Source organism: Pogona vitticeps, chromosome 4 (genome assembly GCF_051106095.1).
Source record: "Pogona vitticeps strain Pit_001003342236 chromosome 4, PviZW2.1, whole genome shotgun sequence".
Taxonomy (NCBI): Eukaryota; Metazoa; Chordata; class Lepidosauria; order Squamata; family Agamidae; genus Pogona; species Pogona vitticeps.
Window position 1 is genome coordinate 67304343 of NC_135786.1, and position 26324 is coordinate 67330666.

The 26324-nt window shown below is 40.4% G+C and overlaps 1 protein-coding gene across 3 annotated transcripts in view; it reads right to left on the reverse strand.

The window, feature by feature from the left end:
• Positions 1-26324, reverse strand: part of LOC110076152 (BEN domain-containing protein 5) — a 1026237-nt gene that overhangs the window by 987859 nt on the left and 12054 nt on the right. The gene's annotated exons all lie outside the window — the stretch shown is intronic.

The window sequence follows — 26324 nt, forward strand, 5'->3', positions numbered from 1 at the left end:
CAGATGTAAGGCTTGGCCTTCTGGATCGCGTAGACTATGGCCAGGCACTCCTTTTCCACGGTTGCCAAATGTCTCTCACCTTTCTGGAGTTTCCTACTCAGGTAGGACACTGGATGCTGGTCACCATTTTCATCCTCCTGGCAAAGAACTGCTCCTACCCCGCTGTTAGACGCATCGGTGTAGATGATGAACTCCCGGTCGAAGTCTGGAGCACGCAGCACTGGATAGTTGATGAGGGCCTCCTTCAACCTCTGGAACGCCTCCTCACAGTCGCTGGTCCACGGGATGCGGTCATCAGTCTTCTTCCGCGTCAGATCGGTCAGCGTAGTCGCAATCTCGCTAAACCTCGGGATGCACTTTCTGTAGTAGCCCACCAACCCAAGAAATGACTTGACCTTTTTCTTGGTGTTGGGTCTGGGCCAATCACGAACGGCTTCTATCGTGGCCTCTAGGGGTTTGATCACTCCTCCCCCTACTATGTGACCCAAGTATTTTATTTCTGGGCTACCCAGCTGACACTTGCTCTCTTTGCAGGGCCTAGGCCAAAGCACTTCCTCCCCTGGGTTAAAGTGCCTCTCCCTGCCTTCCTGGTCATCCCAAGCTTTCTTTCTGACCTTTTGAGCTTGCAGGGTCTCTGCTGCTAGCTCTAGGTTTCTCTTTAGGTCATTCCTTAAAGAGTCTATATATGTCACAACGTCTTGTGGGTCATCCTGGGTGATCTGCTCCCAATTTTGTTTGATTAAATCAAGGGGCCCTTTCACCCTTCTCCCAAACAAAAGTTCAAACGGACTGAACCCGGTACTGGCTTGTGGCACTGATCGATAAGCAAACAAAAGGGATTGCAGCTTCTGGTCCCAATTGTTTGGATTCTCTGCCAAGTAAGCCCTAATCATGCGCATTAGAGTCCCATTGAACTTCTCCGTTAACCCATTACTTTCAGGGTGATAGGCAGTGGTTTCCTTGTGTTTAATTCCACAGATTTGCCATAACCGTTTCATGAGCTTCGATGTGAACGATGCGCCCAAATCTGTGATTATTTCTGAGGCAAATCCCATCCTGGACATATACCCCACCAAGGCATCTGCCACTGTGTTAGTTTCAATGTTAGTCAAGGGAATGGCTTCAGGGTACCTCGTGGCATGGTCCACAATGGTGAGAATGAACCTGTTCCCCCTCTTTGTGGCCTTGGGCAAAGGTCCCACAATATCCACCCCTATGCATTTGAACGGAGTGTCAATCACAGGCAAAGGGCACAACTTTGCTTTGGTCCTGTCACGGTTATTCCCCTGCCTCTGACACACATCACATTGTTTACAGAACTCCTTGATCTGCTTCCCTATTTCAGGCCAGTAAAAATTCTGTGTGATTCTCTGCTGTGTTTTGTTCACCCCTAAGTGCGCAGCAAACATGTCAGAGTGCCCCCTTTGTAAGATCATGGGGCGATATTTCTCAGGTACCACTAGCTGACTTCTGATTCCATCTCCCCCTTTTGAGATATTCCTCAGGGTCTCTCTATATAAAATTCCTTTTTTCTCACAAAATCTCATTGGGGTTTCAGGTGTTAGCTGGGCGTCTGTCACCTGTTCAAAACACTTTTGGAGAGTGGCGTCTGCCTTTTGCTCTTGGCCAAATCGGCTGTCTGTGGTTAAGGTTTCCACCACAGCCTCGGAACTCCCCTCTGCTTCCGTCTCGGGCTCATCAGTACCCCCCTGAACTGTCCCCGTGGTGGCTTGTGAGCGTGTAATCACTAGCACCCGTTTCACATGTTCAGCCAGGTCATTTCCCACGAGCACGGCTGCTGGCAGAGTCGATGAAATCGCTAGCCGCCAAACTCCCCTCCAGCCTTGAAAGTTCACAGGTACCTCAGCTACTGGCAGCGAGATCACCTGTCCCTCAATCCCTGCCACCTTCATGCTCTCATTCGGGATTATATACTCCCTAGGAATAATATCTGGGTGGCACAGGGTCACCTGGGAACAAGTATCCCTTAGCCCCCTATACTGATGGTCAAGTATTCCTACGTCCACCCCTGCGGTTTCAAACAACTGCGAATCTGTTCTCACTAGCAAGCAGCGCTTGACCTCCACAAGAGGACCATTTTCCCCAGCCTGATCAGCAGATGTAACTGGTCCAGATTGAGTAGCCATGGCAACAGGCTCCCTCAGTGACAAGGAGCTTTGCTCTTTCTGGACACAGAACACAGCTTTTGGCTTGGTTCCACTCAAATCATGAGGCAAATTTCCCTTTATCTGCTTCCATTTCTCACACCCTGAGATTAGATGGCCCTTTCCCTGACAGAAATAACATTTTCTGCTGTACTTGGAGTCTTTCTCATCTGGTTTTGGTTTTCCCTCCAAAATCTGGTTCCTGGACTGGCTCTGCCCAGAAGTTTTATCAACAAAATGGCCGCCCATTTTTGGCGGGCTCTGAACTAACCCTTTGGAGTACTTAGGGTCCCATGTTTCCCTCATGTTTTCTTCAGAATAATTCAGGTTTTGATGTTGTGCCTTAACCTGTGTGCCTTCTTTTGGTTTCTTTTCTAGCTGCAATTTCTTCTCTTTTATTCTCAAATCCAGCTCCTTTTTCTTAGCCTCAAACTCAGCCCTGATCTGTAAAATTTCTTCCTCAGCCCTAGCTTTTATCTCTTTTACTTTTTCTTCAGTCTTATCTCTGATTTCTTTTAATTTAATGTCTTTTTGCTGATTATATTTTTCAAGATCTTGCTCACTTTGTCTGGCCTGAGCCTCATACTTTTCTCTTTCCGAAATTTCTTCAACTGATAAATTGTTATTTCTCTTATTTAGGAATGTTAATTCTAATTGTGCCATTCTAATTCTGTGTTTCAGTTCCATCTCTTTCATCCTCATGGCCATTCCCCTTTCCTTGGCATCTGCCTCTGCCTGACTGATTTCAGATCTTTCTCTTAAGTCTAATTCCCTCATCCTCAGTTCATGCTGTTGGGCTAGGAGCATTTTTCTGAGTTCTGAGGTCAGTTCTCCCGTGCTGTCATCCTGCACTGAGCCAAATTCATCCTCAGAACCTTGGTCCACCTGTGGGTCTTTCACTTCACCCATTTCTGCCATTTGGCTTCGAGTCAAGGGCATAATCCCCCCCCAGAACAGGCTGCTTTCAAAAGTCAAGCCTCAAAATAAAGCGACCACTTTTTTTTTCCTCTTTTGCCTCAGAACCAGCCTTCTATAGATTGCTGCTGTTCTTTCAGCACTAACTTGCAACTGTTGCCAGCCAGAGTCCACCCCCCTCTGCTAGGCCTCTCAGCAGACAGGCTAGATCACTGTTACTTTACACAGTTTTGCCTCAGCTTTTTCCCGCCAAAACAGGTTGCCTCAGAGCTCCCTAATCTAGTCCCCAATTTGAGGTTACACGTTCTTCCACTAGCGTACCTCCCCGTGAGGTAAGCCTAGAAGATTACCTACGCGCTCTCAGATTTTCCCTGACTAGACCCCCCTTGCTCTGGGCACACTTGCCAAGGCTTTGCTGGACCACTGGACAACTGGACCAGTCGTATCCCACACGCTGGACACCAATCAATGTGACAACCCCAGACCTACTGGGATATGCCACAGTCTCACTAAGCTGCCACCAACCATTCCCTGTAAGGAGTCACACAGACCAGGAATGGATTTTTAACAAACAAAGGAATAAGGTTTATTTAAATAACACACAGGGAAAATAAAATGATCAAGTGAATAAGATACAGTAACGTGGCTTAGTCTCAATCATACATACACCAGTTAAGTTCACACAGAACACCTTCAAATAAAGCACAGACCCTGAACCTATCAGTTCTGGCTACCCATAAAGACACCTGAACCTATCAGGTTGGTACTGACTGACACACAGTAGTACCCTGTCTGACACACAGACTCCCACACCAGCTTCTTCTCTCAGCTCTCCTTCAGCTTCTTCTTCTCCACACAAGCTCCACATATATATACAGTACAGCCCCTCCTCCTGATGTCCCGCCTTCCACTCCCCATAGGATGGAACTTTCCCTCCAAACCCATGACAGACAGGTAACATCAGTGCTGTATGTAACACTCCCCTCATTGGCTACTTGGCAAATATTTGGTCAGAGATTGCCTATCACATTTGTTTGTTTGTTTGTTTGATACCTTTCTCAAGGCTGCTCACAACCCATAAAACAATTTCTGAAAAGCTATATAAGTAACACATTTTAAAAACAATTAAGCATAAAGATTAACAAATCAAGTATAAAAACCATTTAAAACATTTAAAATAAATTTAAACCCAGCATTCTTGAGATAACTTTCTGCTTAAAGGCCTGCCTGAAGAAGAAAGGCTTTGCCTAATGATGCAAAGACAAAGGAGAGGGGGCCGACCTGGCTTCTCGGGCCACTGCATTCCAAAGCCTGGGAGCAGCCACTGAGAAAGCCCTCTATCATCTCCTCACCAAGCAAGTTTGGGAAGGTGATGAAACCAAGAGAAGGGCCTCACCAGAAGATCTTAAAAGTCAAAAAGGCTTATATGGGATGATATAATCCTTCAAATAGCCTGGACTCAAGTTGTATAGGGCTTTATAGGTAATAATAACCAGCACTTTAAAATGGGCCCAGAAGCAGACTGGCAGCTAGTGATGCTGTTGTAACAAGGAAGTTACATGTTCCCTATAACCAGCACTTCTTGTGTCCAGACTATGCAGTGAACTTCCTGAACTCCACAGTTCTCTGTATGTAAAACGCTAATGCCCTCAAATATTGAGGGTACAAGAGAATTTTCTATCAGTGCTGAAGGAGATAGAAAAAAGGTTGAAAGCACTGTTTTCTGTGAAATGGACATTTAACACAATCTACAAAAAAGTGACATCAGAATAAGTAAAGCTGGCTTGCCTTTAGGGCACAAATGTCCCCAATATTTTGCAGGAATCTGATGGCTACCAAAAAGTGTGTACTGTGACTGGCATTTACGGTACTTTGTGGGGTGACAACACAGACAAAATGAGCAGAACACTTTTTTTTCATTCTCTAGGTTTGCATTGAGATCCTTAGTTTAGAGGAAATCTGTTTAGGCTGCTGGTGTCTAGGAGAGGCTGCAGCACCCTGATGGCACCAACAGTATGTTTGACACTCAACCCAAGCCAATCATTTACATTGGAAATAGACGATGGATTTTCCTGACTGCATCCAACTTTTCATTTATCTTCAATAAAATAAAATTAAAAAATACCCTGACAGTTGAAGGGTACCGTAATTTTTGCTGCATAAGACGCCTGGTATTGTCATTTTAAAATGTAAAATTTAGTTTAAAAGCTGCTTGTTAGTGCTTGGGTGAAAAGGTGCTCCATTTGAGTTGAAACCTGCTTGTGTAGAAACATGCATACTAGCTTTAAAAGCTGCTCGTTTTGCTTTAAAAGCTGCCTGGGAAGCCTTTCAGACCAGCACCGATCAGCTGTTAGGTAGGGAGAGGGAGGGGAAGGAGCGGAGAAGAGCACAAAATGGCTGCCAGCTGCCTGCTGAGTACCAGCTTTTAGCTGTTTGGTGCTCTTTTTCAGCTGCTCAGAGAGGGGCTACCAAGGCACTGTGAGGTGCCGGGCTCAGTCTACAGTACCTGGTAAGTGAATTTCTTTTAATTTTTTTCAAGTTTCTGACCTTTTTTTTCCCCATAAGAATGCATTAATTAATTTTCAATGCATTTCTATGGGAAATTTGGATTCGACTAGCAAAGTTTTCAACTAGTTCTGGGCATCTAATAGAGAATGTATTTCCAAAGGGTGTTGCAGCAAGGAAACTGTGTTTTATGAGCCAGAACACAAACTTGGCTGTTGATCACAAATTAACACTGCATACATGCGAAAGTAAAATTCAGTCTTACTTTTAGTTGTTTCCAAGTCCTTATGGTTGTGATATCTCTTTGATGTATCTAAATCAGAACAGGGCCAGGAAGTCTCAGAGACAGGGCATAGTTATTTGATTAGTGTTTTTGGAACAGAGTTCTTGCCTGTAGCACATACTATATTTGCTGATATAGTAGTCTGAAAATTAAAAAAGTCAAAATTCGTAGTGTCTTCTAACTGGATTACAGTACCTGCCTCTTGATTTCAGCTACAGTGGTGCCTCACTTAACGGCGATAATCCGTTCCAGGAAAATCGCCGTTAAGCGAAAACATTGTAAAGCGGGAAAAAACCAATTGAAACACATTGAAGCCCCTTCAATGTGTTCCAATGGGGTCAAACCTCACCATCCAGCAAAGATCCTCCATAGAGCAGCCGTTTTAGCTGCCTGTCTAGTGAGGAATCCATCCCAGAAAACAGCGGGGAGCCATTTTGTTTACCCAGCGCTCATTTTGAAACCGCTGATCAGCTGTTTTAATATCGTCGTTTTGCGAAGAATCGGTTCCCGAAGCAGGGAACTGATCATCGCAAGGTGAAAAAACTCCAGTTAGACCAATTGCGATCGCAAAAAGATCATCGTACTGTAATGCAGTTTTGTCGTAATGCGGGGCAATCATAAAGCAAGGCACCACTGTACTATAGTTTGTATTCAGGTTTTTTTGGCTCGCCAAGAACATTGTTCCTGGCTTTGTCTTGAATAACCTGTTATGCCTTGCATGTTATAAACGTTCGATTATGTCAGAAAACTGAGATTTGGTCTTATGCTGAGCATGTGCTACTGCTGGTGAATGGGATCAGGTTAAGCTTTGTTGCTGTTCTTTTGCATAACCTAAAATAAATAAGGAAAACCAGCTGTTAAATAGTTTAATTCCACTATTTATCCTCCATACAACTAAAAAGGACCTCACAAGGCAGTGCCAAATCAGACAAACCATTTCTGACTTAATATAGGCTTGAGCTGTAGCTGGGCAGAGTTGCATAACAATCTGATTCGTCATTAAGACATTTCTATAAGCATGGGGAGGAGGTGGATGAAAGGAAATGTAAAATATAGGTAGTATGGTATAGGTCTTATCACTGGCTGATAATGGTCTATATGTACTTGACTTAAATTTATGGTACACAAATTTATGGTACATAAACTAGGGTACACAAATCTTTAAGTCTCTCCATTTGTTAATGACAGTGGTCATGGTTCTTAATGTCACTGTTGACTGCTGTTCACTTTACATGGTTCAAATGTTATTCTGTTATAGTTTATTAAATATTTTATTACACTATTTGGTTTAGAATATTTTTTCCTGTGTTCCTCCTCTAAAAATTAGGTGTGTCTTAAGGTCAGGTGCGTCTTATGGAGCAATAAATATGGTATATCTACATCTGTATCTCTATTGCCCTGTGATACACTGGTGGAGTAAAGCCAGGCATGGGATCCCAAAGCAACAGCACCTGCCAGGGTTTTGGCAGAACATCTAGCAGCATGTCAAGTGACGATCCTGTGTTGCCTCATACTTTTGCTGCCTCTTTAAAGAATAGTGCTATTGTTTTCAATTTACATTGTTGGGGAGATGATCCAAGAGGACAGCCTCCTCACAGGATTTGGAGACTATACTTTTGTTAATATATTCTAAAACTGCATTTGCCTTTCTTGCAGCCACATTGCAATGTTGGCTCATATTCAGCTTTTGTTCTACAATTCCAAGATATTTCTCACTAGTAATATTATTGAGCCAAGTATCAGCCATCTTGTAACTGTGCATTTTGTTTCTTTTCCTGCGGTGAAAAACTTTGCACTCAACCTTGTTAATTTTCATTGCTGTTTTCATCCCTATCAAGATATTTTTGAATTTTGTTCCTGTCTTCCAAAGTATTAACCATTCCACCCAAGTCCGTGTCACCTGCAAATTTGGTAAGTATTCCCTGCACCATCTAATCCAAATCATTACTGAAAATGTTGAAGAGCATTGGCTCCAGGACTTAGCCTTGTGGTAGCCCACTTGGCACTTTCTTCCTGTTTGAGATAATAAGTACGGATGTGAAAGCTGATAGTGAAGAAATCAGACAGGAGGAAAAATGATTAAAAAATGATTCAAACACTGTATCAGAAGAGAGCTTTGCAGATGTCATGTACCAGAAGCAAGATAAATGAGTGGGTTCTAGACAAAATGAAGCTGGGACTTTCAGGTGCATATGACATTCATTGGAAAAGACAATAGCGCTCAAAAACGAGGAAGATCAAATAATAGATGGATTCATTCTGTAAAGGATGCCATTAGAGCTGAGCATAGCTGTTGATGCCAGGACTCTTTGGAGGTCACTTGTTCATAGGTTCACCATAAGTCAGAACGATTTGATGGTAGATTACAACAATTTGACAGCAAATAACACCAACAACAGATCCTTAATATATTGCATTTACCTCAAGACATCATATGCTATGTAAAATTCAAATTAGATTATCTTCTTCTCGTAGGTCAGTTTCCATGTACTTCTTCCACTGTACCACTTTGTAAAGTCTGTGTGTGTGTGTGTGCGTGTGTGTATGCATACAGTGGTGCCCTGCATAGTGACGTTAATCCGTTCCAGGATTAACGTCGCTATCCGGATTTCTCACTATGCGGGGGGGAAACCCCATAGGAACGCATTAAACTTCATTTAATACGTTCCTATGGGGGAAAAACTCACCGGTAAGTGAAGATTCCCCCATCTGGCCGCCATTTTCACTGCCCGGTAAGCGAGGCCAGGGCGCGAAAACGCTGCAGGGAGCCATTTTGCTGATCCGGTGGCCATTTTGGAACCACCAATCACCTGTTTTCTAAACATCGCAATGCGAAGATCGGTAAGCGAACGCTTACTGATAACCGCAATGCGATGTTTAGCCTATCTAAACATTGCAATGTTTAGCCTATCTAAACATTGCAAACACGTCGCTATGCGGATTCGTTGTTAAACAGTGTACTTGTTATGCGAGGCACCACTGTATCTATATGTGTGTGTTTGTGTATATATATTATCAATTCTTTATATTCAGATTCAAAGACTATATCTAGTGTGATCTTTTTTCTCACCCCTCCCCTAAACTAAATCCCTGATTATTTTTAAAATATTGACATTTGGAAAAATAGCAAGCTATTTTGGACTTCTCTTATGATTAGACTATGTTGAAATAACTTACCCTTTTCTGTTATTTTCATTTTGCTTTAGAAGCATTTTGTTTTATTTCATTGCATTTCTATGCATGTAGCAAATTAAACAGTAATCTTTTTCTGCAAATGTCAAGTGATATTTAAATGTTTTTCTGGCAGATAAATGATAATTAATATTAATGCACTGAAATTGCAGTTTTTGTCCTTTCTCTGATATTTACAAAAGTAATAAGAATGTCAGAACAGCTCCATAGTGAAAAAAAATCATTGCTCAACCATCCATCTTGAAAGGTGAAAAGAAAATATACCTATGTCAGAAGACAATGTTCATAACAAGAAAGCAAGCTGAAAATAAGTGTCCCCACTTTTATATATATATGTCTAATTGCTCTACACAGAATTGCCTTAGCAAAGTTGTCTAATTTTGAATTTTTGAAATTCAAAATCTGCTTTCATAGATTGAAAACTCATTATCACTCTCATTATTAGCTGCTGTTGTATTTAATGTGAAAAATATCTAGTCAGCAATATATATAGGTATTGTAATAAATCAAATTAAGCCTGCTAGTGAAGTCTAGCTTTTTTAAAAGGTACAACTTCTTACCCATTATAAATTAAGACAGCATACAGACTACTTAATAAGGTGCCTTCTCAGGAACTGTGCAAGACTGTAGTTACAGAGATCAGGTACCTCCAAGGAACAATGTTCTGTTGGAGATCTAATCTATTCCATTCTTTGCAAATCTTGTCCTGACCATGGCTGTTGTCAACCACATCAGCACTCTTGTCACATTAGGATCTTTACTATATAGCAAAAGGGGAATCTGGGAAGGAAATGGTTGCCCAAAAATAGTTTATTCAGGTGTTTCTTAACAACAACAACAACAACAACAACAACAACAACAACAACAACAACAACAACAACAACAACAACAACAAAATAATTGTGTAGTGGTAATATACATAGATGCAGCCCCCATTCTCCCTTATTATCCCCAAGAATATAGAAGCCATTTATGAGGAAAGTGTCAACTATTTCTAGCATTTATACTCCCCCCTAAAATTGTCCCCATCATGGAGAAGGAGCAGCAGCAAAGTGTTAGCAATGTCTGTCAATCTAACCTTAATCACAGATACAGCAATAATAGCTTCTAAGGAATTCAACAGCAATTCTATCCTGAAGACCTTATATCAGAGCAGTGGCATCATTCAGCAATTCAGCTAATAGTGTATACAGATCTACCACCTGTACTCAGCAGCTATTTCTAAACTGTCATTCAAGAAAGATAACCTCAATGGATCAGATGTTGAGGTAACTAATATGAGCACAATGTGAACAGGTCCATCTTGTATAGCAACCACTTGAACATTCAGGAAGACTACCAGTACAGTACATGGAAATTGTACCTACTGATGTATAATATTAACTCAAGGTTGGAGAAATCTAAAGCTGCAATCCTATGCACATTTGTTGTTATGTGCCATCAGGCCACTTTCAACTTATGGTGACCCTGTGAATTTATTATGCCCACAATCTCAAATCACTAACACTCTGTTCAGGTTTTGAAAGCAAAGGCTATGACTGATTTTATGAACCAATCCACTCATTCTAATGTGTCTTTCTGTTTCTACTACCACTTTTCCTAGCATTATTATCTTTCCCAGTGAGTCTTGTCTTCTCATGGTATGTCCAAAGTACAATAACCTCAATTTAGTCATTTTACGTTTCAGTGAAAAGTCAGATTTAATTTGATCTGGAACTCGCTTTTTCCCCATAGCAGCCAATGGCATCCATAAAGCTTTCATTCAACATCATATTTCAAATGGATCAATTCTTTTTCCTTTCAGCCTTATTCACTGTGCAATGTTCACATTAATACATCGTAACTGGGGAATATCATAGTAGGCTTGAAATTGGTCCCCAGCGACATATACTCACCCTTAAGGATTTTTTTTTCTAGTTCCTCACAGTGTTTTTCCAAATCTTAGCTTGCTTCTAATTTTTTGGTTACAGGCTTTGATGGCTTGGATTGATGACTGAAACAAGTTATTGAAAATCCTCAACTACTGTATTTCTATTTCTTCATCAACAACACTAAAGTTATGCTTCTGTAGTCTTCTTAATGTTCAGCCATCAGAAATGTTATTGTTTTTGCACTTTCTTCTTTAAGCTTCATCAGTAATAATTTAAAGTGAGAGTCATTTCCTACCAGTAATATGGTGTCTTCTGTATATCTTAAATCATCCTTCACTCACTATTGGGACAGAATATGAAGACATGAAATGACTTCCAATTGCCAAATGTGTCAGACAAGCGTGTTTATTATCTGTCTGTTCAGTCTATATGCAGACCATATCTTATGAATACATTGCACTTGATCATAGCCAAAAAGCCAAGAATTGATGGAAAGCTTGATGAAACTAAGTTCTAACCCAGCTTTCTATAGAGTATGTTCTACATATGTCGGACAGAGACATAATACATACAAGAGATGGGGATGAAGTGCCGAAATGGTGCATTATCTTAGTTCGTCGGTCATCCAACTTGATGACCCATGAATTGCCCCCCCATGGCCCGATGAACCATGAATCAATTCATTGATTCATTTGGTCTTTATTCTAGGCAGCCCATGGGGCTATCTAAAAAAAAAGGCCCAGCTCGACAGCCTGCCCCCACCCCCTTCACACTGTAGCTTACCTTCCCAGCTGCCTCCTCCTGCTCTGCGGCAGCTTCCACGGAAACAGAAGCTAGACTGCTGAAACCACGGTTTCAGTTCCAGTAGCCTAGCTTTTGCAAGGAGGAGCAAGAAGGGCTTCCCTTTCAGCAAGCCTGACTGAGGTGATTCTCCTGCTGTCTTTGCACAGACAGCAGGGGTGGGGGATCGCCTCAGTCACACTTACCTCATCTTTCTGTGCCCCAGCAGGCACAGAAAGATAAGGGAAGTGGAACCCAAGTGATCCCCTTTGCAAAGGCAGCAGGGGTGGGGGAATCACCTAAATCAGGCTTCCCTCCTATTCCTATGCGCCGGCAGGGACAGAATGAGGAGTGAAGCCTGATCTAGGCAATCCCCCACCCTCACTGTTTTTGCAAAGACAGCAGGGGTAGGAGATCACTTGGATCCCCCCACGTCCTCTTCATATGCCCTGGCAGGGATAGGAAGAGGAGCGAAGCCTGACAGAAGTGATTCCCCCATCCCTGCTGTCTTTGCAAAGACAGCAGGGTTGGGGGATCGCTTAGGTCCCCCTTCTTTCCTATTCCTATGCCCAAGCAGGCACAGAAAGACAGGGGAAGTGGGATCAAAACAATCCTCCACCCCCCGCTGTCTTTGCAAAGACAGAGGGGAGAATTCCTTTGGTCAGGCTTCCCCTGTGTATGCCGCAGGGGCACAGAAAGACAGGGGAAGCCTGAGCAAAGTGATCCTCCCATTTTTAAAACAGGGGGTGGGATTCCCTTTGGGCACGCTTTAGCAAGCCGCCCAAAGGGAAAATCCTTCTCTGCACATGCCTCCGAGGAACAGCTGATCCGCAGGGGAATAAGCAGATAGGGACAGATGAAGGGACGAATATAAAAGGATTATATTTATTGCTTCGCATCCATCAGTGTCTCTGGGCCTCAATAATACAAAGCAACAAATATCTGACAAATCAGGGGTATTTGTTGAATATCCCAATTTGTTTTTATATTCGTCCCCATGTCCAATACATACCCATGTCTGACATCCTTGCCTATTGGAAACCATTTCAAATCTTCATATTCTATCCTGAGAGGGGCCTTTTATCCTGAGTAAATATTAGACATCAGGACAGTGAAATGCTATGCTGCACCCATTTCTATTACTGTAGAATGATCCATAGCTTTTTATGACCCACACAATCAATAGATTTATTGTAATCTAGAAAGGACAAACATTTATTCTTCTGAAAGTCTTTGGTATAATCGAGAAGCCAACATCTATTTGCAACATTGATTGGTGTGCCTGAGTTGAGGTGTGAGTGGTAGAGTAGCAGCTCACTCAGAGGCAGAATGTAGCTCAGTCACCACTGTGTCTATTATTTTACCTTCCAAGGCTGACTTGGTTGCATAGGTCTGCTGGTGGCGACCTGGTATTAGAAAGAATAACTCTAGACTGAGACTCTCTGATCATGTTCCTAAGAGATTATTTCCACCTCCAGAATATCAGGAATGGAAGCATTCAGTGGTAGAGGTTTTCTGTGATTACCCTGTTGCCCCGAAACTAACACCTAACCTGAAAATAAGCCCTAGTATGATTTTTCAGGATGCTCGTAATATAAGCCCCACCCCAAAAATAAGCCCCAGTTAAGTGAAACCCCATCTTCCACCATTGTGCAGCATTGTGTAACAACCAGAAGATGACATGACTGTACAGTGGTGCCTCGCTTAGCGAGTGCACCGTATAGCGATGTTTCCGTATAGCGATCCCTTTTTTGGGATCGCTATACGGAAACATACCCGATCTTCGCAATGGGGAAAACCCGCATTGCGAAGATCGGGTATTGCGGCGGCCATTTTGGAGCCGCCGAACAGCTGTTCGGTGGCTCCAAAATGGCCGCCGGAAGCCCGGAAATGGCTGCCGGCAGCCGTTTTCACGCCCTGCCCTCGCTTAGCGAGGGCGTGAAAATGGCTGCCGGCAAGGGGAATCCTCGCTGAACGGGTAAGTAAGCAAGGTATTGGAACGCATTAAACTAAGTTTAATGCGTTTCAATACGTTTTCCATACCCGTTTAGCGACGATTCCGCATAGCGAGGGTTAATCCGGAACGGATTAACCTCACTATGCGGGGCGCCACTGTATTTGTATAAATGTAGATTGTCGTACATTTAAAAAATAAAACATTCCCTAAAAATAAGACCTAATGCATTTTGGAGCAAAAAAAAAAAAAAAGACCCTATCTTATCTTCAGAGAAACACAGTATTATTAGAGATGGGGGCTTCGTATTCATATATGAATACGCAGTCCGCTGGCACAGGTGGCCAGCTTGATGAACATCCACCTCCAGACCACACTGGACCACTAAACACACAGCATGTAGTGCACATGGCCAGCATCATCTTCTGTGCCCCGATCGTGGCAGTAGCTTGACTGCCGCAGCTCTGCCTCCCTGCTTGCCCAGTCACTCCGCAGCTGAGCAGTGAGACTCATCTTCCCACCCCTTTGTCCCCTCTCTATTTATTATTATTTTCTTTTTCTCCTTCCTGGACTTTCTAGTGACAACCAAAGGATATGCTGAAGTAAATAAAACAGCCTTATCTCCATTTGAAAATCTTAAATTAATATATATAACAGTCTTTGAAATTAGCAAACATACCACAAGATATATAAATTTACAAAACATTATAAATTATGTAATGTCTGTATGAATTTTATAGAGATTGCATGCTACCTTAACAAATTATTAAAGCCAATCACTGCCAGGAACAACGCCAATACCTCAATCCTATACACTCCATGTAAATATCTTTCAAGTGAAGACTGCAACCCCTTTTTTCCAAACAAAAGACTGTAGTTTGCAACACAAAAATTGGCAAACTGAGGTTATAACCGAAGTTCAGTACAAAGGTATTATCATTTCAAACATAGATAAGAGACTGTGCTAACTGCATGAGGTGACAATCTATTGCTTCTCATAGAAACAAACAACTGCTATTGTCAATTTAAACCAGCTGGCCAGCAGAATCATATTTTCCCCCTACAAAGTCTGGCTGCCACCTGACCTAAACCAAATGAAAATGATACTTTCATCTCAACAGGCCACAGAAACTGTGGACAGATTTTTGTGTCATGATAACCTAAACACAAAGATCCCCAGTTAGATCCATCACAGCTTTTATTTCAGTCCTAAACTCCCAACCACTAAGGTAGTAACTAGGTATTTCACCTGCTATTTGTCCCATGTTCCTTACTGTTCCTCACCAATAGCACCATATTCTCACAGCAAACTTTAATTTTTTGTTTCATATTGCTTTCTTCATCTTAAGGAAGCTGCTTGAGGCGATCTATGTTCTGAATTTTATGGCATGTCTATGATCTCATGGTTCATTTAGTTAAATTCAAAGATATTTAATTTTTCTCTGATCACTACATATTTTGATTTTGGGGTTTCAACTGCATTTCCTCAGCTCCTTGCTTTTTATAATAACTACCATGGACATAGTTTGTTAGCATTCACTTTCATATCCCTGCTTATTAACTCACTGAGCAACTTTCTCAGCAACTTCTGCAGGCTATCGAAATTGTCACCTAATAATACTCCAACAAGTGCATATAAAATACTGTTAATAAACCTCCCATCAATGATCTTGTATTTTTAATCAACAGAACTTTCTCTAAATGTCCTCAAAGCACAAACTGAAAAACAGCACTGAAGGTATACATTCTTCTCATGCACCCTCTGCTGCTGTTGTTTTTGTTGTTCGGTTGTTAAGTCATTTCCAACTCTTCGTGACCCCATGGATCAAAGCACGCCAAGTTCTCCTATCTTCCACTGCCTCCCGGAGCTGGGTCAAATTCATGTTGGTAGCTTCGATGACACTGTCCGACCATCTCGTCCTCTGTCGCCCCTTTCTCCTCTTGCCTTCACACTTTCCCAACATCAGGGTCTTTTCCGGGGAATCTTCTCTTCTCATGAGATGGCCAAAGTATTGGAGCCTCAGCTTCAGGATCTGTCCTTCCAGTGACCACTCACATTTCCTTCAGAATGGATAGGTTTGATCTCCTTGCAGTCCAGGAGACTCTCAAGAGTCTCCTCCAGCACCACAACTCATAAGCATCAATTCTGCAGAGGTCAGCCATCTTTATGGTCCAGCTCTCCGTTCCATACATCACTACTGGAAAAACCATAGCATTGACTATGCAGACCTTTGTCGGCAAGGTGATGTCTCTGCTTTTTAAGATGCTATCAAGGTTTGTCATCACTTTCCTCTCAAGAAGCAGGTGTCTTTTAATTTCTTGGCTGCTGTCATCATCTGCAGTGATCATGGAGCACAAGAAGGTAATATCTGTCACCGCCTCCATATCTTCCCCTTCAATTTGCCAGGAGGTGATGGGACAAGTGACCATGATCTTAGTTTTTTTGATGTTGAGCTTCAGACCATTTTTGGCGCTCTCCTCTTTCACCCTCATTAAGAAGTTATTTAATTCCTCCTCACTTTCTGCTATCAGACTAGTATCATCTGCATATTTGAGGTTGTTGATATTGCTTCCGGCAATCTTAATTTTGGCTTGGGATTCATCCAGTCCATCCTTTCGCATGATGTATTCTGCATATAAGTTAAATAAGCAGCGAGACAATATTCAGCCTTGTCGTACTCCTTCTCCAATTTTGAACTAATCAGTTGTTCCATATCCAGTTCTAACTGTTGCCTCCTGTCCCACATATAGATTTCTCAGGAGATAGATAAGGTAGTCAGGCACTCCCATTTCTTTAAGAACTTGGATGTTTACGCAGGCCTTCCCTCCAGTTAATACCTGATTCCCTTTTTTCCCTTTCTTTTTTCTTGTATTTTTTCTTTTCTTTTCATCTTGAATAACCTGTATATTGATGTATAAATATTTTTTTATATTTTATATGCTGTGTTATGTATGTTGGAAGCTGCCTAGAGAGGTCGTTCAACTAGATGGGAGGGCCATAAACACAATAAATAAATAAAATAAACTTGCCATAGTTTGCTGTGGTCCACACAGTCAAACGTTTTTGCGTAGTCAATGAAGCAGACGTTTTTCTGAAACTCTCTGGCTTTCTCCATAATCCAGCGCATGTTAGCAATTTGGTCTCGAGTTCCTCTGCTCCTTCGAAATCCGGCTTGTACTTCTGGGAGTTCTTGGTTCACATACAGCTGAAGCCTACCTTGTAAGATTTGGAGCATAACCTTCCTAGCGTGTGAAATGAGTGCATCTGTACAGTAGTTGGAGCATTCTTTGGCACTGCCCTTCTTTAGAATTGGAATGTAGACTGATCTTTTCCAATCCTATGGCCACTGCTGAGTTGCGGTTGCCGGTGCTCCCTCCCTTCTGTTCAATTCTGTTCAAAGATACTCTTGGCAAAGATATTGGAGTGGCTTACCAGTTCCTGCTTCAGGTAGATCGCGTTTAGTCAAAACTCTGCATTATGACCTGTCCGTCTTGGGTGGCCCTGCATGGCATAGCCCATAGCTTCTCTGAATTACTCAAGCCCCTTAGCCATGACAATTCAGCAATCCATGAAAGGGCACCCTCTGTTATTTGATCTTAAATTTTCACCTGTCATTTTTTGTTGGCAGTGTGTTTTTGTTCTGTGCCATCAAGTTGGAACTGATTTATAGTGATCCTAATAAGGCTTTCAAGGTGAGTGATGTTTTAAAGGAATGGTTTTACCAGTTCTACTCTCCCTGTGAATTTCCATGGTCAACGGAGGAGTCGAACCCTGTTGTCTGGTGTCTTAGTCCATTACTCTACCCACTACACACTGGGAATACTGGTGGTAGTACAGTTTGCCCATTTATACCAAGTATCTCTCAAATCCAGACCTCTGTTTACCAATTTCATTAGCTTCTTTGGCCTTTCTCTTAGTCAATAAGGCAAGCATACATAATGACATTCATGACATGGCATTTCTTCCCCAATATATAACAGTGCTTTCCTTGTTCTAGATCCTCCACTGAATCCAAATGGTATGTATTCTGCCCCTTCCTTGCATTAATTTCTTCCATGTATTATTTTTAAGAAATATTTAAGCAAATGGCTTATTAAAGCAAAGCATGCTGCTTATATACTTCCCTATAGCACATAAAGCACTCTTTAGGCAGTTTACAATTTAATTATACAGACTACACATTACCACCCCCACCACCCCCAATAAGCTAGATATTCAATTTACCAACCTTGGAAGACTGAGTGAACCCCAAGCTGGCTACCTGGGATTGAACCCAGGTTGTGAGCAAAGTTTTGGCCACAATACTGCAGTTTAACCACTGTGCCATATAAGTTTAAGGCTAGGTTTATTGTTTATTTAAAATATTTCTAACCCACTTTTCTACCCCAAAGGACCCAAGGCTGCTGGGTTGTTTGGTCTATGGTCATTATATGCTTTTGGCACTTTACTTTTCTGATATAATTTGGAAGTTTCATCTGAGCATGATCTCAGGAATATTTTTGATTGGTGAATTTGGTTTTTAAAAGTTACTGCACCATATCAGTCTTCTTCTTTTTTCTGAAATAGTTTTGCTGCTTTTTAATTAGCAATTTGGATTTCTATACTTCCAGCTCAATAGTGACGTCAGATACAACACCTTTTTTTTGTATGCCTACTACCTCCCTGCTCTTTTTATGCAAGTTAAAAGAGTTGTGGCTCATCTCTGGGTTTTCCATTTCTGTACATTGTTTGGACCATTTTGCATTGGTTTCTCTAATGAAGTGTGTCCCAAAGTTTGTAATTCACTGTATTTGATCCTATTGTTATTTTTGTTTTCGTTTCTTTCAGTCTAGTATTCTGTCAAGCACTTCACTTTTATATTTAAGTTTCTATTGTTGAAGGTGAACGGAATTTACAGATTATATTAAACAGTTATATATAAAACTTTCTGTGCTATTAGATTATTTAATATCATACCAGGAAGAATGTAGTATTTTACAGACTACCAGAAAATAGCACTTGAATTGCCAGTATGACCAGTTAAGTTAAACACTGTATTATTTGTACTCTAAATGCATCAATCTTGTACATACCCTCAAGTTAGTGGCAATCATTTAAAATGCACACTGTTTGTGACATTAGATATCAATTAACATCAGATAACAGAGAAAACAAATAATTCTGCCTAGGTTCAATTGTTTATAAATTTATTCCAAAAGCTATCAAATAGAAATTATCCTTTATATAGTATAGTAATTTACCTCCAATTCCTGTCATTATGGTTTATCCCAAAAGAGCATGCAGTGATAATAGGTGGTGTGCACCCATTTAAAAAATACAAACCCTTAATCAAAAATAGCATGGTAAAGGTAAAACCCAGAATACAATTAGACTACTGAACAGAATCAATAAAAGCAAACTTGAAGAATTATGTGCCTAATCAGAAGAATTTTATGTGCTTAACTAGAGGAATATTATACTTCAAAGGCAACACTTTGTATCTAAATGAATGTTGCACTAAGCAGAAAAGATATGAATAAATCATTTCTTTCAGTGATTCTTATTAGACAACATGTTCATCATAAAATGCAGGGAAACTAATCATTGTGCGGCAACAAATTTTCCTTAATAGGTCCTTCAACAAATACAGTATAAAGAAACAAGATATGGGCCACTGTTATTTCAAGAAATCCTGCTCAAAATATACCCAAAGTGTGGTGACAGCTTTGTAATACAACAGGCTTTCAGCACTGGCATGATTACAGTGATACAATGAAGCTTAACACAGGATATTTAAGAGTTTCACAAAGCATTTGCTGAAACAACTGCTTTATTATTCAAGAATTTTAAAATAAATCTTTTATCTTTGCACTTTTTACGAGAATATCTATTGTTTAGAATAATTCCAATAACTCTTTTAATAACATATTACTATCTTTTATGTTCATAAAATTAAACAAAAACTGTCGTCTTAGAGAACAAAACAAATCCCACAATAATACATTTATTAGGCCAAGTAAAATTCAAGAAGAGTGTTCAATCTCTTTACTCCTTTATAGGCTAGGGATTCCAAAAAGTGTGGAGGAGGAAGAGCATGAAAATCCCAAAACCTGGCAGTTATATTCAATCCCCACATGAATATTACAGAATTATTAGTAGGTGCATGGACATCAGACTCTACTTTGTAATGCATTCTGGAGTGGAGAGGAAACACCTCTCAAAACACAAAGCTGGCTGCAACCCAGAGATCTGTCTGTTTCATTACACAAAACACATGGATTCCCAAGGCATCCTATAGTAGAATAACCCGTGTTCTGTAATAACTGAAGTGTTGCTTTGGATTTCAGAAATCCAAATTAGAATACCCACTAATCCAGGAAAGTCACTGAGTGACCTTGGGCAGTCATTCACCCAGCCCTATCTCACAGGGTTGTTGTCAGAATTATATGACAAATGAGAGCTCTGTATGCTACCTTGAGCTCACTGATGGAAAGTTAGGATAATAAATAAATAAATAAATAAATAAATAAATAAATAAATAAATAAATAAATAAATAAATAATCCTTCTTTAAGTAAAGTTTACTTCTTCATCTCAGTATGCATTGCATGGTGGAATCTGTCATCTGATTAACAACCAACAACTATGTACTCTCCATTTCAACCCTGGGTTTAACTACAAGCCTCATGGCTACAACACATGCCCAATGGGAGAGGGCTGTATGTCATATAGGGAAACAAAAAACTCTCTGTAAAATAACAAGTCCTGGCTCAACTCCTCGTTAAGCACACACTCTTTACTCTAACTTTCAACACTTACTTTTGGTTTATTTTATTGCTACTTGACGAACAGATGGGAATATTCCAGGGATTAAAATTACACCTACCTTTATGAACAATGTTTATAAATCTAAAAGTTGAGACCTGATTGAACATTACTTATCAGTTTAAAGCTAACAAGCTGTAGAAATGTGAACTTTTACGAGGCCAACAATTTCCAACATCATTATAGAGTATTTTGAAATCATGTTGTTCTGAACAGAAGTATCAGAAATAAAATTTATGACCTAGCCTGTACTTACTTATGACCCTTAATCCATTATGTTCAAATAGGTCAAATACAGGCAATATTCCACTCTAAAGAAAGGAAGAGTTTTCTGCAGGAAAAAAAGTAAATACTGTACTGGAAAAATTATTTCATGAACCTCTACCTCAAAAGGAAAACACTAACAAAATGTTCAGAGTTGCAAAATACATTATTAGCCTTATGTCTCAAAGATGTCAACTGGAGTCAAGAATGAAAAAAAAGTTCTACAAAATATCTCCCAAAGAACTGCAGGAATGCTCAATTACATTAGTGTCTATCAAGAAAGATCTGTATAATCTTTCTTGTACAGTATATTACAATTTCAGTATACTACAAATTCAGAACCTTTTACTACTGCACACTATTTGTTCTTCTCATCTGTAAAAGGATACCATCTCTGCCAGAAGCTCCCAAGAGATCCAGTTTTTCACATTGCTGATTGATTGTACAGAATGGAGATGGAGCTGAATCTGAGACATTCACAATGAAAAACAGGTTACTCTATCATCAAGTTGGCAAAGTGGACTCTAGGACCTCCAGTGCAGTCCCACAATACCCCATGCTTCCCCAACATATTTTTGTTTTCACTTACAAAACCCAATCACAATGCCCTCTAGAAGGTACTGTAGCAGTTTAATAATTATATTTTACTTGACAATAATATTAATATTCCCTGTGTCCTGTTTGCAGTGAATCTAAATATTGGGGAGGATCTAAAGTGGCATGTTAGATCTACAGTAGGTCTAAGATTAAGACTAAGGGTTCTCAGAATCTCGTCAGCTATTTATTTATTTGTTGTATTTGTAATTATTTGTTGCATTTCTTTCAATGAGTTTAAGAGGAGTAAAGTGCTCTACAGAAGAAAATATTTTATGCAGCTATAATCATTACAAAAATTTAATCAAATCAAACACATTACTCTGATAGAATGCTGGGTTAATTAAAAACTAACAAGTAAAATTTATTTGTAAAAAAACCGATGGTTTTTTAACCAATATCATCATAAAACTTCCTACTTAAGATTATCACTCTAAAACCAAAACTATTCACTTTTTCAGAAATATGGGAGAGAGAAAAATCCTCCAGCTGAAACTTCATCAAATACCCAAGAGATCAACTGGTAGACCTAAATCTTTAAACAAAATTGCTTTTAAGTCTTTGTAAACTTAGTAGGTAAATAGGTAGTGATGTAAATCTATAAATTGGTCCTGTATGATAAACTCTCTCTTTAAAAGGAATTGGATGATAGATACTTCAGCTTCAGCAAAATTCATGGACTGATATAATAAAGCTGTAAAAACACCTTCTCATTTAAAATTTATAATACCAGCTATACAAATACAGGTGAAGAGCTTGGACAGGTTTTTTAACATACCAAGGGGCACATTTCAGGGGGGGAAAAATTATTTATTTATTCAGTTTATATACTGCCCATCTAACTACAGTGGGCCACACTGGCCAGTTCAGCAGAAAGGTCAGGTTGAAATCCACATTTTAAGATATGATATTTCAGATAGCATGCTGCTGCCTCAAAATTCAGAGTTCAAAAGATCTAAATACTCCTAACATTTCAATTGAGAAAAATCTTACACAGGGATATTTGCAAATTTCAGTTATTTTACAGGGTATTCATCCATTTGCCATGTATGTTTGGCAAACTTCAGGATTTTAGTCTCTTCATAAGTAATTTTCATTTTTTTTTCTCCTATTGCCTACTGGTTAAAAGAAGGGTGGATAAAAATCAATGATTTTTAGAAATCACATTGATTTTTCAAAAAATAATTTTTCAAAAAAATAAATTTTCAAAAATTTTAATTGTGATTTAAATCAAATCCACCCTGATTTAAAGTTTGCATTAGTATATTTAACCTTTGATGCATTTGTAACAATAAAATGGTATCATAAGAATGTGCAGCTACTGGAACTTTTCTGGTTCCCAAATGTGGGGGGGGGAGGCATATATTATTGCTCAGGTCAGTCATTGCTCAAGTCACTCAGGAATCAATATTAATGTTAAAAGTGCTTGAACTAATAAATTTCCTGGAGGGACACCTCATGTGTTTGGTATCACATCTGATAGCAGACCTGAGAGATCCATCCTGATGTACATCTTAGTGTTAGACATGAATCAACATCAATAGCCTTCTAGACGCTGGAGGTTCAATTCCTGACTGTACCACCAAGAAGAAAAGCCAGCCTATGTAGCCTTAGGCAAACTGCACAGCGGCAGAGGACACACAGTCAAAGAGAATGGTGAATCGGTTTTGTCTTACTTTATACATAGAAATCCCTGCAAATGGACGCAAATGAAATACAGGCAAAACCAAAAACCAATTATAATGTCAAAGCCAGACTATTTTTGACCATATATCAAAAACCCATCTGTTCTCCCACAATCATCTAAGTAGACTCAAACCAATGAAGCAGTTTCTTTAGCACATATTTAGTGTGTATTTTAAATGAAATGGCAAGCAAACTTAAAGGATGTAGATTAGTGGGTTTGCTGAGGTCACATTTTTTAAAATACAGGGATGAATACACTGACATTCCACTGAGGACCAAAGTGGCCTGTATCATTAATTTCTGTAAATAAGTCTGACAGAATAGAGGCCAACCAGTTTGGTGCTGCTTTTTAAACTTTTTCAACAATTATCTGAAAGTAGAGTCATGGCAACTGGACTTCCTTCTTATTAAGTTGAAACATTCCTTATCCCACCTCCTCACCAGAGTGGTCAGCAGAGCAGGGAGACAGGGAAACACTGGATGGTCAACTTCCACGTTTGGTGCAATGTTACCAACAATAAACATGTGTGCCATGCAAAGCATGGTGAGTGGACCAGAGGGGAGGGAACAGACTCCACAGCACCTGTGGTGCTGTGTTTTATATTCGTATCCCCAGGGAACCTTGTATTTTTATTACCCAGGGGTAAAAAAAAAAAAAACTCGCACGTCTAACAGTATTTTCTATAATCTGCATTTTTCAGCATCCCAGGGGCCATGGAATCAATCTCCTGCAGATACTGGAGTCCTGTTCTATTCACACACTGATACTGTATCTAGTCATTCTGATCTCAGCAGATTTAATGTTACATTTACAGTGGTACCTTGACTTGAGAATGTGCCTACATATGAATGATTAAAGTTAAGAACGGCTCCATTCGCAAAAAGTTGCTTCGACTTGAGAATGGAGCCTTGACTTAAGAACCAAAAAAAGAGAGAAAAAAATTCCTGCCCTTTTTTCAACCTAAGTTCACCTTAGGTCAAAAGAAGAAAAAATAATTAAAAATCCACCTTCTAGTGGTAGATACAGATTAACCAGCTTTGCATTACTTCCTATGGGAACTAATGCTTCGACTTGAAAACAGTGCCTCAACTTAAGAACGAAAAACAGCAGATACAGATTAAATGGTTTTCAACGCATTCCTATGGGAAATGGTGCTTCGACTTAAGAACGTTTTGACTTAAGAACACAGTCCCAAAATGGAGTAAGTTCTTAAGTCAAGGTACCACTGTAGTTCACACATAAATAAGCAGGTGTTCTCTTCACTGACAGTGTTGAAGAAAACTACCATATTTTTCCGTGTATAAGACACCCCCATGTGTCACGTTCCCAGGGAGTTTCAACAGCAGAGCCCGATAAGCCAGTCCAATGTCAGAAGTTCAGAGAATGCAGAGCAGATATCAAAATGCCAAAGCCAAATCACAAACTGTAATCCTAGGTCAGGGTCCAGAGCCAAATCACACAACACAGTCCAGGGTCAGACTCCAAAGCCAAGGGTCCAGAGACCAAGGTTCAAGGTAGCCAGGAGTGTGGATGTGAGCCAGAGATTTGACTTGTTGCTTCCACAAGCTTGCCAGCGTCTGGGTGCAGATTTTATAGCAACAGCAGCGATCTAAACACCCCATCCTGCTAATACTCAGGGCTGGTGGACCTGATGTCCCTATGGGAAGCATTCATGCAGGCTTCAGATCTCCATGTCATGAATCCTTGCCGAAGCTTGTCCCTTAATCTGGCTACTGGGGGAAGAGAATCTGGTGGTGATTCAGCTGTCTGTGATTCTGATTGCCTAGCATTCTCCTCAGCTGTAATTAGCCCCTCAGATTCCAAGTCTTCTTTGGCAGAACTCATGACACCATGTATAAGATGCCCTCCTCTTTTGTAACCCAAAAGTAAGAAATCTAAGTGGGATTTAGGAAGTGTAGGGGGAAAGGGATCAAAGCCCTGCAGGATCTATTTGATCCCTGCTTTCCGTTCCAATTGTTTTTGTTCTCTCCTCAGCTTACTTTCATGTATAAGATGACCCTCAATTTTTATTCTAAAGATTTTAGACAAAAGTATAGTCTTATACACAGAAAAATACGGTATATCATTTTGAAGCTATCAGTTTCTTTACCATACTGTACATCCATAAAACTTTACTGTATTTTACAATTGTAAAACTTTCAGTTTTTTATTTAGAGACAGATAGCTAGATGCTTGCTTTAATTGAAGTTCCAATTTTCAACAAGTTCATAGATTCCTCAGAAAGACACATCACCCTCAGCTCTAACTAATGGTACTAATAGCACTCTTAGCTCTAATGACAGAGCACTTACTAAATCCAACTCAAATCTCTATCTCCTTTTTCGCTCTATCACACACTGCTTGCCGGGTAGGTGGGGCTCATCAGCCTTGGAAGGAAGCCCATCTAGGAGAAGGAAAACTCTGATTTCAAACCTTCACTGCCTTGTGGCTATATCCACTGATGGAAAAGGCCTCAGGAGTTAACCTCAAGGCAAAATCCAGAGCCAGAGTGAGTTTGTGCTGTTCCAGCAACTCCTGCAATGTCACTGGAAACAGTTGTATTGGCTCTTGCCTTTCCACGTAGACTAGTTCAATGATGTGGAGAGGGGGATTTGCTGCATGGGTAACAGCCGATCTTCCATATTATTTTACCAAGGCTTCGTGCTCTCGAGAGGACACTCCTGCTTTGCATAAAGCGTTGAAATAACATGGGAAGTAGTAGTTACCGGTTAGAAGTCTTTGTTCAGTAGGCATAGAGCATGACGCCAGGGGCTACTTCCAATGATGGGCATTGCACCTCATTAGGTAGCTATCACCCACCTTAAGCTGAGCAATCCCCAGCAAGTAAGGTGCTACCTCATCATGGTCTGTTAACCTCATGGAGTGCATGGAATTTAGAGTGAAAGCCGACAAGCAGATCAATAACCCTGCACCATGCAACAATCGTAAGAAAATGTCTGCCCTAAAGTTGGGCATTTCGAATGTTCGGACAATGACCCCTGGCTTTTCTGATGACCTGCAAGAAATAGAAGACATGCGCAAGACAGCTGTCATTGACATGGAACTGAGTAGGCTGGAGATGGACATTGTTCTCCTGCAACAGACAAGATTGCCAGACATGGGATCTGTCAAAGAAAAGAACTTCTCATTCTCTGGCAGGGAAAACCATTGAATGAGACCAGGGAATATAGTGTTGGCTTTGTGGTCAGAAATACTCTGCTGAGATCCATTGTTCCATCTACTGTGGGGAGTGAAAGAATCCTGTCTCTGCAGCTCCACTCATCAGCGGGACCAGTCACCCTCATTAGTG